This window comes from Stegodyphus dumicola, chromosome 1, assembly GCF_044657685.1.
Source record: "Stegodyphus dumicola isolate Sdum_Otavi_A_Nest chromosome 1, ASM4465768v1".
Taxonomy (NCBI): Eukaryota; Metazoa; Arthropoda; class Arachnida; order Araneae; family Eresidae; genus Stegodyphus; species Stegodyphus dumicola.
Window position 1 is genome coordinate 290,318,963 of NC_140768.1, and position 16,814 is coordinate 290,335,776.

Here is a 16,814-nt window from a genome sequence, read left to right on the forward strand (position 1 = left end):
CTAAAATCAACAAAATTGTGTAATGTGTGTTTTGCGAATACGATGAAGGGGTAATTATAGTATAAAAAACAGCAGTTATAATCAATAAGTCGTGAACATATTTAAAGATATAAACATTTTTTCAAAAATTTGTTACAACTAGCCCCTAGCTCCAAGCTCTCCTACGTAATTTACTACGTAATTTGGAATGTAAATTTTGCTCAATAATCATAAAAATAAACTGGAAAATTACAAAAACAACTTTAGCGCATAGCTATTAATATTTGGTTTCCCACTGACACTTACAAATCATTATTAGCCCAAAGGGGCGCTATTAGTCTCAAAGTGGCATTTTGCGTCGTTTCACTTTCTGCGTTGGTTCACGTTTCAAACTGTTGCCACCAAATATTATCGCTATATATTATATTTAAAGAAACTAAATAATGAAGAATCTGCATGAATAAATGAATGCTTCTCGCAGTGTGAAAAAACAACGGTACCTACAGCCATCCAATTCTGATTAACGTAGTTCTCCGACCGAACATAGGCACCTGAAAGACCGAATTTGGAATAAGGAATTTTTTTTTTTTTTTCTTTTCTACTCCATATTTTGTAAAACTTTAACGAATTTTTGATTAAGAAACTCAATGATTTCAAAGCGAGCAATGGCAACATTGTACGGAAAAAAACATTTTTATCTCCAGCGAGGGAGACTGTGTATCGGAAATTCTAAAGATATGCTATTTTTAAATGCACTCATGTCCATAAATTAAAATGCAAAATCAAGCAAAGGAAGAGTTAGAAGGAAAACAAATTTGACTTATTTGTAAAGCTTATTTATTAAACAAAAGGTAAAGAGCAAAAAAAGATGCCATATGATTGATATTATTAAAAAAATTAGCGATTTTTTCTCCCTGGAGCAAATTACCCAAAAAAAATATTTACAAAAAACCAATATTATAAATTATTTAAAAATTTATAATTTCTAATTTATAAATTTTCTTAATTACTGTATGAAAACTTCTTTCTGATTTCTATCATCAAAGACGGACGGCAAGCTTGTACCAGCTGTTACAAACTGCGTTAAAAAGTTACATTTTTTAAAACATTTATTTGAGCTACAACTCTCAAAATTTTGAAACCTAAATCTCGAACGAGAATCTCCCACGCAGTATTCTGAAGATGATATGAATCATAAAACCGCAACCGCGGTTTACCGCATAAACGAGAAGCGGCGCCAGTAAGGACACTCGACAGAAAAACTAACAAAATCCATTCGCAACCAATGAAAAATACATCAGTGAATAACAGGGTCATTCCTTTAGAAAGGTCACACAAGTGCTAAGATTTGTTCCCCGCAGAGAAATTTTCGTGATCGACCGATCCATGAAATCGGTGAAAAAAACTTAAATTCGATGAAATCGAGGAAAACAGACGGAAATGAAATTGGTGAAATAAGGAATCGATAAACATAAACTTTGCGTAATTATTTGGGAGCTGGATATTATATTTCAACACGAATATTAATAATACGTTGTTTATTATATCACTTATTTACCAACTAAGTATTGGGGCATGTTTCGTTAGAATAGTTAGAAACGGCCAACAAAAGCGACGTCGGCCTACGGAACCTCATAGAGTTTTTTCTATGAGAAATTGTATAACATAACATAATATGTTTAGGTTCCCCTCACATGACACATGTTTAGGGTAGAAGCTTTATTGCGACATAAAATTCCAGGAATACAAAGGCTGTTCACACAATGTTAGACGATTTTCACTCTAAATACAGTATTACATTTAAATACAAATATTTTACCTAAACGTTTTGTGTTTTAAACAACCATGTTTTCCGAGATTCGAACCCTATCACCACGGCAGTCAGGGTCACTAACCATTATACCGGCGGCGCAAATGCATGCATAGTAAAACCTAGAAGACCAGTGAAAGTTTCTGTTTTATAGAAATTATGCCTGAAGACATTTTTCTGATTCTGCGGACGATGGCATTTGCTGTCAAAGTTATTGTAATTGTATTTAATTTTATTTATTTATAAATTTATTTAATTTATCGGTCGTAGTCTTATCCGTATGATATATGGCGGCCATGATAAATCCTGACCTCACATAGTTGATACTTCCTTGGTTTCACTTATGTGACGCAGTGGCTCCATCTGTCCTTGGCTCCATCTATTCTAACCTCTTTGGCGTGAACGAAGCTTAAAATGAACCAATACAGAAAAAAAATATTGAGGAGTCTTTACTTCAGGATAATTGTCGTTATTCGAACTCCCGAATTTTCATTTTGGCTAACCAGAATGCTTTCATACCGATTCCTATCATAAAGGTTCCGGCACTTGCAAATTGGCCAGTATTCGGAAAAAGGTAGGAATCTTTATCAGTATACTCAGATGGAAAGAAGCCCGCTTCTTTAAGCAGATCAGTTTCTAACTTGTAAAAATCTGTCATCAAAAGATGTGGGCATCTTTATGCCGGAGGATCTTTGTGCAAATAGAATTTTCATTTGCTTTAATAATCAGAGTAGCTAACTAAAATCCTAACTTCTCCGGCATAGAGGTGCCCGCACCTTTAAAAAAGTTCCCTTTTTTTTTTAAGTTACAAACTGATCTTTATCAGAATGCATACACCTTGTCGGTACAAGTCTGTAAGGTTTTACATCCTGTTTACTTTCATGGTAAAACTGACAAGTTCACGTTTTTCAATTCAGTGGATTCACTACAGCGAGTGAATGATTATAGCAAAATTTATATCATTTAAACACTTTTAAAAAGCATTAGCCTAGCTCATTCGAAATTGGAAATTTAAAAAAAAAAAAATATATCTTTTTAAATAAATTTTAATTAAGTCTTCCCTAAGGCATAATAAATTCGCGACTAACCAAGGCTCTGCATTATTCTAGACAAATCTGTAAAATGCTATTTTTCTTACATTTTATAAACACTTTAAGATGAATACTGTACAAAGCCACAGGAAATCCACATAACGTGACGACATGTTGATGATTATGCGATCGCGCAGACATTAAAAGGATCACAACAACAACAAAAATTTTAAGGATTCATTTGGCTAAAAGTCAAAATGATAACGTTAAAGAATTAAAGTGAAAATGTTTCATGATACTAGTAACTAAAAAGTTCTTATTGTTAATATTATTTCTTTTAAAATTATAAAAATAAGCAGCTCTGTTTTGCATGCTTCCAGATGTCCTGTTACGTAACTTGCTAAGGCAGATGTAATAGTTAAAAAAAGTTAGATAATAGTTAGGTTTCAAAAGCAGCAAATTGAACACGGTTATAAAATGCGTAGTAATTAATAACAACACAAAGAACAGGCAGGAATCAAAAATGTTTTGGGGATATTTATTTTTCAGATTTAAAACTCAGTATCCCTAAACGAATAATATGACAACTTAAAAGGACAGTTTCTGCCATAACGGCAATAAAATTATTTTTGCTGTTCTAATATCACTGCAATTTAAATGTCAATGTCAGCCGAACATTTCGTACTGAATTGATTTCCCACACAATGAAGTACATAGTGGTTCGCTATAGAAACATGCTATATTCATTATTAGACCAAAGGGACAATTTGCCCTGAAGGACTATTAATTTTGTTTTGGCATGTTGCGTTGAAAACTATAAATGGCGAATCACTTTCCAAATTGTTGTCACCAAATATTAGAGCCCTGTCTTATATTTAAAGAAATTAAATAATGAAGAATCTACATGAATGTATGCATGTTTCTCGCATTGTGATAAAACAACGGTAACTAGAGCCTTGAAAAATTTGAATATCGTAATCTTCCATTGAATATGGGCATGTGGAAGCCCATTCGTTTTATTATCGATTTCAGATTTTTTAACACTTTTATTAACAAACTAAACGATTTCAAAGCGAGCAATGGCAACACTGTCCGGAAGGGGGGAAATCTCCAGCGCGCGATACTCTGTATTACAAATTCTAAAGATACACTCATTTAAAAATTATTTTGCAATATTGCGTTGAACTAAATTTTATGGTTTGAGATACTTAATAAATAAATGTAACACACAAAACGTTAAAAAAACGAATCTTTGGACGTAATTTAAAATCTAAAACCGTGAGCGCAAACAAGCATGCGCCATTCGGACCGAATTATTCTCAAAATAGGGTGGAAGGATGGGAACTTTCTTTCCCTGCAGCATTTAAATTCTCTTTTTCCGGAGAGGAAAGGACTTTCACATGACCTTCACGTCACAGCAAGTAATAACGTCCCTTTTGTACGAGTCTATGTGTTTTGGCAAAATGCCAGCCAAGGTAGTGTTTGAGATGGTCGAACTATACAAGTGGCTGGAAGTGAAGGCCATTTCATTATGGAAGCACCTTGGCCACCGTTACAAGAACTTTAGTAAACAACCATGCCTTCTCCGAGATTCCGGCCCAGGCCCATTGCTACGGAAGTCAGAATCGCTAACCACTATACCGTCTGGGCGGCTGCTTTATTGACTATTGATCACAATAATGATGAAGATATAATAAAAATTATCAATCGGATTTATCATATATCAATCAGATTAGATACACACAATCGTCGAAAAAGATAGACCTGACTGTATTTAGTTTTAACAAAATTTGGATACTTTATTTAACTGCGTGAGTTAACAATTGAAGTACCAAGCGTTGTTTTATTCACCAACAAGTGAATCGAAATTTTGGAACTCGACACGATAATTCATCATGCGTAAAGTGTCTGAGAATAGAGGCAGAATTAAACTGAACAGTGGAAACTGATGGCTTCCGTATCAGTATCAGTAGAGGGCGCAGCCCGACCTACCTAACCAAACAAGTTGGTCTCATGGTCATAACAAAAGCCGCCCTTTAAAAGGGGGAGTATATAAGGTATTTCTCCCGCCTTCCTCACATGCCTTCGTGGTGTGGTGGTCTGCACGCTGGGCGCGTATTCCAGAGGTCATGGCTCGATTCCCAGCGAAGGCGTTGCTCATTTTTCAATCTCCCTTGCTTCCAAAAAATCGTAATGTCTGATGGCTTCCGTATAGTGTCAAATGAAAATTACAAGCTATACACAGTAAAATAGCAACCAATCCGAATAAATGAAAATGAAAATTGAAACGGTCAATGCTGCTTACGTATGCATGAAAACGAATTCCAAATGTCTGCAGTTTCCAAAGGTAGCAACGGTTATTATTGATTACTTGTGGTAATTATAGATTGCTATTAATCAGTAGGAAATCATTTCAGCCAGTTTTACTACTTACATTAGTTTTCACGAAAAAATTAGCTTCTAGATATATAATGGAAAGTTTCTTTGTGCTTTAAATTAAAAAAATAATATGCATTTTGTATGATGTTTACAATTTTTTTTTTTTTTTTAAACAGATATAAGATCAGTTAATTAGCATCAACACTCTTGAAAAATTTTCAGTGTTCTATATATAGATAGTTTTGACATGAATACAAAACTCAGAACATAATTAATGGTGATTCGAATTCTTAAGAGGAAATAATTTTTCCTTAAGATTTCAAATCACCATTAAATTTTTCCTTTCCATTTAATATACGGAAACTTCTACAAAATTTTGAGAACGGAAACGTCTAGAAAAATACTACATAAAATTTTCAAATTTACAAGTACGTATATAGTTATTATTATTAATAATAATATTTTGAAACATATTAAAAAATAAATGCAGATAAAGAATTAACGTGAAAATGTTTCATGATACTAGTAACTAAAAAGTTCTTATTGTTAATATTATTTCTTTTAAAATTATAAAAATAAGCAGCTCTGTTTTGCATGCTTCCAGATGTCCTGTTACGTAACTTGCTAAGGCAGATGTAATAGTTAAAAAAAGTTAGATAATAGTTAGGTTTCAAAAGCAGCAAATTGAACGCGGTTATAAAATGCGTAGTAATTAATAACAACACAAAGAACACGCAGGAATCAAAAATGTTTTGGGGATATTTATTTTTCAGATTTAAAACTCAGTATCCCTAAACGAATAATATGACAACTTAAAAAGACAGTTTCTGCCATAACGGCAATATATAATTATATATAACAGAAATTACGCAGACTATGAAATAGAAAGTCTGATCGCTAATATTACAATTCTTAACTAACAGATGGCGCCACCAGTTATCCCTATTCCTTGAGATACGATTAGCAAAGTAAATAAAATGAACCTTTGCAAAATCCTTTTAACACAAGATTGCAAAAATATTATTTAGAGCGTAAATAAATTTATTTAAATATCTCTTGATAATCAATATTTAAAATTAACTGGAAATGTACCGAAAGATAGAAACAGTATCTGCATAAACGGATAATAAATAGTACGGATACTTGTCTGTTGCACTACCAGAGGGCGCCATTTGCAAATTTTATTTTTATTTTTTTTTAATTATGTGAATTGAACATTTGGACACTATCTTTTATAATTAAGGATTTTGCTCTACGCATGAATGGCGAAGAAGTCCAACGCGAAGACATTTTCAGTTTATCAGAGCCGACAGAACATGGTTTTAATGCGTGAACATAGCTGTAACTCACAGAAAAAAACGGTCAGTCATGGTTTATTCTAACATCTATATATATTCATCCAACTGTTAATTCTGGGGATTTGAAAATATTCTTGTTCAGTTCACCGATGAAATATTCTGAGATTACTTCGAGGAAGAGTTTACTGTAGATACAGATGTTTTTATTATTGGGATGGGCGATTTCAATGTAGACGTGGAACGAAATAAAAAAGCATTCGATTTTATGATACATCATTTTAATCTCAGTATGGAGCCAAGTAACTATCCAAGTACACTTGACAATTCATTTATAAATTTAACATTTACAGGAAATATAACTGCAGACATCTTAAATTATGTATCTTATTTCTCATATTATCGACCAAGTTCACATAGGGTCATTTTGAAAGAATAAATGTAATAAATAAAAAATAAAATAAAAATATATAACGTCATTCTATGAAAATACTTATTATTTTTAATTAGACAGACCACATATTAAATGCATTTTTATTGTTTAAATCGATCCGATTCAAAAGTAAGGAAAGAAAATTCCTAAGAACTGTATCAATTGCTTTCAAATAGCTTAGTTTGTTATTCTACAACAGACAAACTCAATTTTTTGTCGTATGGAACGGACTCCAGTGAAAAGGGAAACCACACATTTATAGTGATTCGACGCAGAATTTCCTTTCGAGGCTAATAGCCCTTTTAGGCTAATAAAAATAAAAGTGAGAAAGAAAATCTGAAAGATTTCAGATTTTAAATTACGTTCAAATGGCCGTTTTTTAATTTTTTGTGTGTTACCTTTACTTATTAAATATCATGTTCTTCGCACTTCGCATTCGAATTTTATGGTTATAAAATTCGGTACAAAAGCAAGATTGCAAAATAATTTTAAAACAGTCAATTACTACTTAGACCAACAAAGAAAAATTTTTTAAATAAAAATTAAAAAAAAATTTTAAATTAAATTAAAAAATTTTAATATGTGAAAAAACTGTATTGACATCAAGTGTTATCCACTACAAGTTTAAAAATGTATTTGAACTTGAGTGAATGAATAAAAGTGTTTTATTAACGACTGAAAATTAATTAATTAATAATTAATTAAATAAAAAATGTTTTTAGTCAATTCCTACTTAGGTCAACAAAGAAAAATTTTTTAAATAAAAAAATATTAAAATTTTTAATATGTGAAAAAACTGTATTAACATCATGTGTCATTCACTCCAAGTTAAAATAAATGTATTTGAACTTGAGTGGATGAATAAAAAGTATTTTATTAACGATTGAAAATTTGAACAAGGTATAGGGAGAGTGTGAGCTAATAGTAGGAATTTAATAATGAGCATATCTTTAGAATTTCCGATACACAGTTCCGGAAGCTGAAGATAAAAAGGTTCCCCTCCGTTGAGTGTTGCCATAGCTCGCTTTGAAATCGTTGAATTTGCTACTCAAAAATTCGTTAAAGTTTTACGAAATATGAAATCGATAATAAAACAAAATCCAAATTTCAAATTTGGGCTTCCAGATGCCCATATTCGCAGGAGGATTACGTCATTCAGAGTTGGATGGCTCTAGGTACCGTTGTTTTATCACAATGCGAGAAACATACACACATTTATGCAGATTCTTCATTATTTAATATCTTTAAATATGAGACAGGGCGATTATATTTGGTGGCAACACTTTGAAAAGTGAATTGGACATTTATAGTAAACCAAGGCAAAATGCCAAAACGAAAATAATAATCCTTCAGGGCAAATTGCCGCTTTGGACTAATAAAACAAATGTGCCAGTAAAATCTTTTACTCGTTCTATAACATCCTCACACTTCCGTTAGTAATCCTATGCAATGAATACCAGCGGCTTTTTAAACTAGAAGACGAAAGCCTACCGACAATTTTTTTCTGCTTATTTGATGCACCTGATAGGATTTCTAGGAATCCGTAGCACGCAACTGTCAAAATTTATTATTTAGTAACATATACTGTTTCTTAATGACTCCCTTTGTTACACTCGAGCCGGTTCCGGTACTTTTTTAGTTTTGGGAATAAATCATAATTCTAGCCGGAGCGCACCGGAGCCCTAAATAAGAAAGCTCCGGCACTTCTTTTGTGTAACTGAGTAACAATTTCAGTAGGAATCTTATCTCGAAAATTTTATTTTTAGCTATAACATTCTAATAAAAATCGCTTATTAAATTTTAATTTATCTGGTTACATTTTATTTAATTTTAATTATTTAATTACTTTAATCTTTAATTATGTATTAATTTTAATAACTAATAATTAATTTAGTATTAATTAAATAAATAATAGTTAATTGGTATTAAATAATAATTAATAAATATTAAATAATTCCTAATTAATTTGATAATAATTAATTATTTAATTTTAAAATTATTAATGATTTAATAGTCATTTTCTTTATTTATTTATTCTTGTTTCTCGTTCCTGACGGTCTTACATAGGGCTCCGGCACTTCTAATTTTAGAAATTAAACCCTGATGAATGTTGCAATTTATTATTGCAACTTAAAAAATTAAATTAATTAATTAAGTTTGCTCAACTGTTTACAGCTTTGGTTTGTCAGAACACAAGCTTCTTTATAGTGAATACAATCACATTTGAAAGAGATTTTTTTATATACATATATTTTTTATTTTAAGGGAGGTAGCTTTTGTTTTAAATCACACGAAACGTAAGGGAACATAAAAATGGTGAAAGCAAATAGTAATCTTACACGAAAAACTGTTTAAGCTCAAAATCCAATGGATGAATGCATTTGAACTTTAATATTAGGAGGGATATTGTGTTACACTTGGTCAACCAAACGCTTCCTCTCCAGAAATACAAAGGGAAACAGCAATTTATGCACGGTAAGTGTAGCCTGATGGAAAGTCAGACTGTAAACAAAATTTTAAAAAATTTAAAAGCCTTCAGATTTTATATTACGCCCAAAAGGGCATTTTTTTTACGTTTTGTGTGTAACCTTTATTTATTAACTATCATGTTTTTCTTACTTAAATCACATTCAACAGCAATGTCACAAAATATTTAAAAACAGCTAAACTGCATAGCTTTAGAATTTCTGACAGTCTCGCGTGCTGGAGATAAAAATGTTTTATTCCGTACAGTGTTTCCACTGTTCGCTTTGAAATCTTTGAGTTTTTTAATCAAAAATTCGTTAATTTTTTTTACGAAATATGAATTAGACAATAAAAGAATTCCAAAATTCCATATTCGGGCTTTCAGGTATCCATATTCGGTTGGAGGACTACGTTATTCAGAATTGGATGGCTCTAGGTACAGTTGTATTTTACAATGCCAAAACATTCATGCAAATTCTTCATTATTTAGTTTCTTTAAAGATAACACATGGCGATAATATTCGGTGGCAACAGTTTGAAAAGTGAATCAACGCAAAATGTCAAAACGAGATTAATAGCCCTTCTGGGATAACAAGACGTATTTTTAAAATTCTCAAACATTATTTTGTGCCCTCGACTACAAGTTAAGCTTTCGTTTTGAAGCAAAAGTAACGCATTTCAGAAGACAAAGGTACACCATGCACACAAAAAAATAATTAATTAATAAAATAATAATAAATAAATAAAAGAAGGGGGCAGTTCTATATGTCCCGTTCTAATGAGCCGATTGACGAAATTCAATTTGCGTTTTTCAAGTCTCGAAAGCGGGATTAAGGATATATATTAGATATGTATATAGTATTATTCTAACATAGGTATTTTGACACAAAATCGAAAATTTTCTGGCATAGCGGTTTTTCTTTCCATATTTCGATTCTACAACCAAAACTATGCTTAAATATTAAATTTTGAAAATTGGTTGAGAAACTTACCGAGATAGTTAAAAATTTATCTTGGTGCCCTTTTTTCAGTTTGCTCCAAGAATAGTTCACTTGGCGAAATTCTTAATTTACGGTATCCTATTTTACTTTCCCTTTTGGGTACTTTTCCGTTTTGCCGGCGCAGGCGATAAAGTCGCCAATAATGCTACAACTGATGCCAAACGGAATATCCTCGCTGGTAACCTTTTAAGCCTCATTTTCAAAACAAGTAGCAGCCATTTCTCATCAGATTGTTTGTTTCTTTCAATACTGGCATACAATTACATAGAATTTTTAACACACAGTTTTGTGCCCTAAGGCCATTCGCGGTAATTAAATCAATAAAGATGCAATCACATCGCTCACCCGAAGGCGAAAATATAGAAAAGGCAAAGTCAAGGATCGTCGATTCTAATGAGAATGCACTAGCGAAGTAAAGCGCTGCGGCTTTACATAATTTATGAGTAAGCTATTTGTACGAATTGAAATAATTCTTGCATTTAAAATTGTATTCCAATTAAGATTTAACTTGAAATTAATGTAGATAATTACTGAGAAAATTAGATTTTTGTAGAGTAGTTTACGTGAGATGAGATCACTTGGGATAACGTGATATGAACCGGCGAATGGATGTTGAACCGTGAACAAATTTATTGTCCTTATTTATTGGCTTTTTACAAAATTTTAAACGATATTAAAATGTTTATGCCTTCAAAATAAAAAATTCTTAGAACTAACATTTGTTAACGTTTTTTATGTGTATACTGTACGTTGTCGCCAAAAAAATTATGCTTGGCGAGATTTGCGCCGGCGAAACGGAAAAGTAACCCCTTTTGTTGTGCATGAGCGGAATAAAAAGGTGCATCCTTCATTTTTTCAAATAATTTTAACAAAGTGTAAACCACATTTGGCGTTATTATCGCTTATCACAAATATGCCAAATTTCAAAACGTGGCTATACATAAATAATTTGGAAAAAATACTTTTCGGTCAGTTCAGAAAAAGTCCGATTTTGTACCAAAATACCTATGTTAGAACAACACTATATATAAATCTAATATATATCCTACGTCGTGATTTCGAGACATGAAAAACGAAAGATAAATTTCTTTGATCGTCTCTGTAGAATGAGAGATATAGAACTGTCCCCCCTTGTTTTTACGCATAGTGTACGTATTTGTAATTAAATGAATATTCTTTTTTTTTTTTTAACAACTTGAATATTCTGTACATCACTTGCAACTTTTATTAATGTTGCAAAATCACGTGCATTCGAACATACATTCACATACATCCTTACTGACATACACATACATCGTTCCTAATGCTATTCTTATTTTGTTATATATGCATTTTTACGGACTGATCACCTTTATCCAAGTCGGGCGCTATCCTACAAATATGCCCTGCAAAAAGATCACAGTGTCAAATTTTTAAGACCGAAAAAAAAAAAAAAAAAAAAAAAAAAAAAAAAAAATCGTAGAAAATACCGGTACTTCTATATGTCAGAACACCGGTTTGCATGTAAGATTTTGGTACGCTGATTGATAAGGCTGACGAAAATCCTTCCTGCATCGCAAAAATGTTTTTTAGCTTAAAAACTGATCTTCAGTAGTGTGCGAGGATGCAGACACTCTTATGTATAAACTCTTAGCAAACAGTGGCCAGCTAGCAATAAAAGTAATGTCATTTCATCTGTGTTATGAACGCTGTGTTTTCATCTGCGTGTGAGGCTTTTGTCAAGTGTAATTCCAGTTTGATATATCTATTATTAATAAAGTACTTAATGTTAGGCTATTAATTTTTTTGTTTGGATTAAACTAACTTAATTATAGTTCAGCTCTATCTTATATCTTAAAACTGAATACGTTTTAAAACTAGAAGTGCCTATGGAAATAAATATCATATTCGGATCAAAAAAGCTGCATGAAGGAGAAGGCTACTTCAAATACGAAAGATACCTTATTATCAAGAAAATTATTATATATAAGCTCAGGAAAAACTGAGACAAGATACATGTTCCGTCTTTCCCAAAAGAGCCATGAATATCTAGGTACGCTGACGGGGTAGCTAAGTTAGTGATAGTAGAAAATAATGAATATACATGAATATTTTTCGTAACCTCAAAGGGAAGATACGAGCCTGGCAGGAACGTGGCAAGTTTACTCATTCAAAACCTCCAACAACTTTGCCTCATTTACTAAATTCAGAATTTATGCGACATCGACGTCTACGCGGAGGAGAAAAACAAATTTTTAAAATATTTATGAGACGCTCAAAATAATTTGCTCCTAAGGGGGGGGAAGGAGTCATAATATTTCAGACAGTGAATGGATAATTTTTTTTCGTAAACTCTTAGCCAGTCGAAAACTTTTGCGAAAAAGCTTTAAAACTTCCGATAAAAATACTCAGTTCTGAGCTTTTATCTGCTTTTGTTGCCAAATTACGCAAGTAAGTTCATAAAATTTTAGAACCAAATTTAAATAAAGAATTGATAGTGCTTAATGTTTACTTCCTTGTACGAAGTAAAAAGGAAGTATTGTAACCGCAGAATGTTTCAGGCAGCATATTTCAACGAAAATATCCATTTTGACCGCTATCGAATGCAATTTCAAGATGTGTTTGCGTGACATCTGTACGTAAGGACAGAATGAAAGACTCTTTTACGTACTCTTATGCTCAAATAACTCCAAAACGAGTAACCTCAGAACGTTGAAATTTTGCATATACGACTTCTATAACCTGTAGATGTGCACCTCATATTTTGGTTGCAATCGGCCGCACACAACGTATATAAATATATTTATATATATATCCACTCTGTTACCCAGCTCAGTGATCTCAGTTTCTTTACTCTTATATGTTTGTAAATTGTACATTTTTTGCTTTAAAAATGATTGAATTATGTTGTTTTTATCTTCCGGTTAAGGTTTTTATGCCTTTAGTAAATCTGTGTGCAATATTTTTAGAATTATCAACAATTTTAAAGTTGTTTAAGTGCCGCTAAGCCTTTTCTTTTGACGGTGGCCATTGATTATTTACATTTGAAACAGCAGACTAGTGGATTTGTTGCCAATCTAGAGTAACTTAGCTTCGCAACAACAAAGATAACGCCTTCATTTATTATTGCCAATTTAATCATGCTTAATTCTTTCCGGAATTTTTTCGAGGAAATAAGTGTTTGAGATTTACTTCGTAATTTTTAATATAGATATTTTGAGTTGTTATGTATTTTTGCCTTGTCGAGAAGTGAGAACTGAATTAATTGAATGAGAAATACTGAATCGTCTCTGAAAAAACTGTTTCCTTTTTTTTTTTTTTTGGTTGTTTAAATCCTTTTAGAATTATTATAGTATTTGAATAAAACATGTGGCAACGATAAGATAATTCTTTAGATGATATAAATTTTGCGCATTCTGAGTTATAAAATAAAAAGAAGACTCCAGCGGGAAATCTGAAGCTAGCACTGTACTTAGTTGAACTTCTAGGCGGCATGGATGTTTAATTTTCCATCTCCTTATGTAAGATGACTGAACTAGTTAAATCTAGACTTGACAGATGGCATCACATTATAGTGACTTTTCATGATGTTTCGCTTTGCTCCGCCCTGTTTGGTTTATGGACCCCCGCTTCTATAGCTTCCTCCGATTTCTCTAAGTTGAAAAATGACATGCCAGGAAGCTCTTATCGTCATGCACCTTTTAGGCTTTATTTTCACTGTGCCGGCAAAATTACACTTTTGTGTAATAGCTCCGGCGATATGTTTATAAGTTGAAGTTATAAAATGAATGAAATGTAACGCTAAGGGAACGTAGCGCCAGTGTCACTATGGTAAACAAATATAGTGAATTTTAAGAGTGCATTTATTCTACTGTGGTTTATGCGCTATAGACAAAGTAGATTGAAAATGTGTATAATTTAATATTCCGTACAAGGAAGTCATGTGGTGTACACATTAGATATTTTTACATATACTATCGTCAAATTACGCAGTAAGTTTATAAAATTTTAGAACCAAATTTAAATAAACAATTAGCAGTGTTTAATTTTTTACATATACTATCACCTGTGATGTTACACAGCTCTCCAATTAACTCCTTAAATGGGTTTCTATATATACCTCAAAAAATGGCTTTTGGACTATTCTTTCACATTTTTCTTTACTCCACTTTGCTATTAGATTGAGGAATCATTTTATCCTCAAGGGAATAAATACATCCTTGAAGTTTTTCTGAAAAGATTTTGGCTTTTAAGATGTTTGAGTTTCCCAGGAGTTTGGGTTTTATGATGATATTATATGGAACAGATAATAAACGAGGAGTCGGGCAAGTAAGGAAGATGGCTAAGAAGAGTTACACTTTCTCCAAACCTAACTAAAAAATTCCAAAGTGGATACTATGTGACTTCCTTGTGCGGCCTATTAAATTATACACATTTTTTGCTTCACTTCATTTAAACCTATTCACTTGAATTATTCTAATTACCTGAACTTTCGAGGTAAAGTATGACATCAAAAATTGTAAGTTTTGAAATTAAATATCCCGGTCAATTTCTCTCGCACGGGAGTCAAAGTTCTCATAATTTCATTTTTTCATACCGAGCGTAAAACATTCCAAATATATGTATAGGAAGCGTGATACAGCATTAAAAGTTAAATTTCGTTTATTTGTCTAAAATTATTATCATAATTTGATTTTGTCAAATTATGAATATTTTCGTCATTTAAAGCACTTTTGTAATTGGAAGTATATGACAGGGAACAACGATTGCGAAAATAAAGGCCGGTTAAGGACTTTTAAGCCGGGTAAGGGGTATTACATATAGTTCTACCGATCGCAATGAAAAAGGGAGATGCACAACCAGAAGTTATAGCAGTCCGATATACAAAATTTCAACGGCTAATCATCCTTTGAGTTATGCGAGGTTACATACATTAAATACATACATAAGTACGTACGTAGACATGTTACAAAAGAAAAATCCCATTTCGAATCCGCTTTAAATCCGTTTTACAATCCATTTTCGAAAAAACATTCCTTTATTCTGTCAGTTAATTAGTCCTTTATTTTGAAATATCATTCAGAAAGTTTTTCGCTATTTCAGTACTTCCTTTACTTCGTCCAAAGAAGTAAAAATGGGGGAGGGAGCGGGACAATACTGTTTTACACTTTTCAAGTTTTGAATGCACAACAGCAAATATCAGAAGCAAGAAATTAAAAATTGAGAAATCAAATATATTTTAAAAGCGAAACATTGTCAAAAGTGCAATGGTTAGACTCGCTCCTTATCCAGATATTGTGATATTAAGTTATGACTGAGATGCTCATGAAAACCAAGGCAAACCAAAGTCATAATATTTGCCTCTAGATTTTAATTGCTATTAGAGTATTTACTTATAACAAATATCCGGTGACTGAACTTCACACTTTAAAGAAAAATGCAGAGAAAAACTTCATTATTAGCCCAAAGGAACGTTCGTTCAGAAGGGCTGTTAATTTCGTTTTGGCATTTCCGTTGGTTCACTATAAAAGTCGGAATCACTTTTCAAAATCTTGCCACCAAATATTATCGCCCAGCAGTATGTTTAAAAAAATTAAATAACGAAAAATCTGCATCGAAGTCACAATTTTTTGCATTGCGAAAAAAGGACGGTACCCAGAGACATCCTAATTTGAATAACGTAGTCCTCCACTCGAATATGGGTATCTGGAAGCCCAAATTTGAAATATGATTTATTATCTATTTCATATTTTGTTAAAACCTTAACGAATTTTTGATTCAAAAACTCCACGATTTCAAAGCGAGCAGTGGCAACACTGTACGGGAAAAAAAAAAAAAAAAAAAAAACTCCAGCGCGCGAGGCTGTGTATCGGAAATTCTAAAGATATGCTGTTTTTAAATATTTTGTGATTTTGCTCTTGAACTGAATTTTATGTGTCGTTACTGCGAAGAACATGATATTCAATAAATAAAGGTAACACATAAAACATTTAAAAAACGCCTCTTTGGTCGCATATTTTTTATTATTATTACTGCTGATGTTATTATCATTATGCTTCATCAACTGCCATTGCACTGACACTTTCAGCTTTCTGTCAGACTATCAACACACAATGGAAAAATATCTATTTATTTGCTGCTAGAATATCTACTGATAATATCCAGTGAATAAATTTCTCATTATTAATATGAAGGGATGTACAGACAAATTGTCATTAATCTGTCGTTTTCCGTCTAGTCGATTCTACTGTGTACATCCTCTCACTTACGCAGTATGGGAGGGCAATAGGTTTAAGGACGGGGGTTTAAAGTACTATTCCAGTCTACCATGATCTTCCTAAAATGACACATTAACGCATTAATGAGGTAAAGCTCGAATGGCTACTAACGTATTGTTGCGTGCGTAAGAGTTCGTAACAGATTGAATGCACACAAGTCCGA

The 16,814-nt window shown here is 32.2% G+C and overlaps 1 protein-coding gene across 4 annotated transcripts in view; it reads right to left on the reverse strand.

The window, feature by feature from the left end:
* Window positions 1–16,814, reverse strand: part of sick (sickie) — a 975,074-nt gene that overhangs the window by 396,520 nt on the left and 561,740 nt on the right. The window lies entirely within an intron of this gene.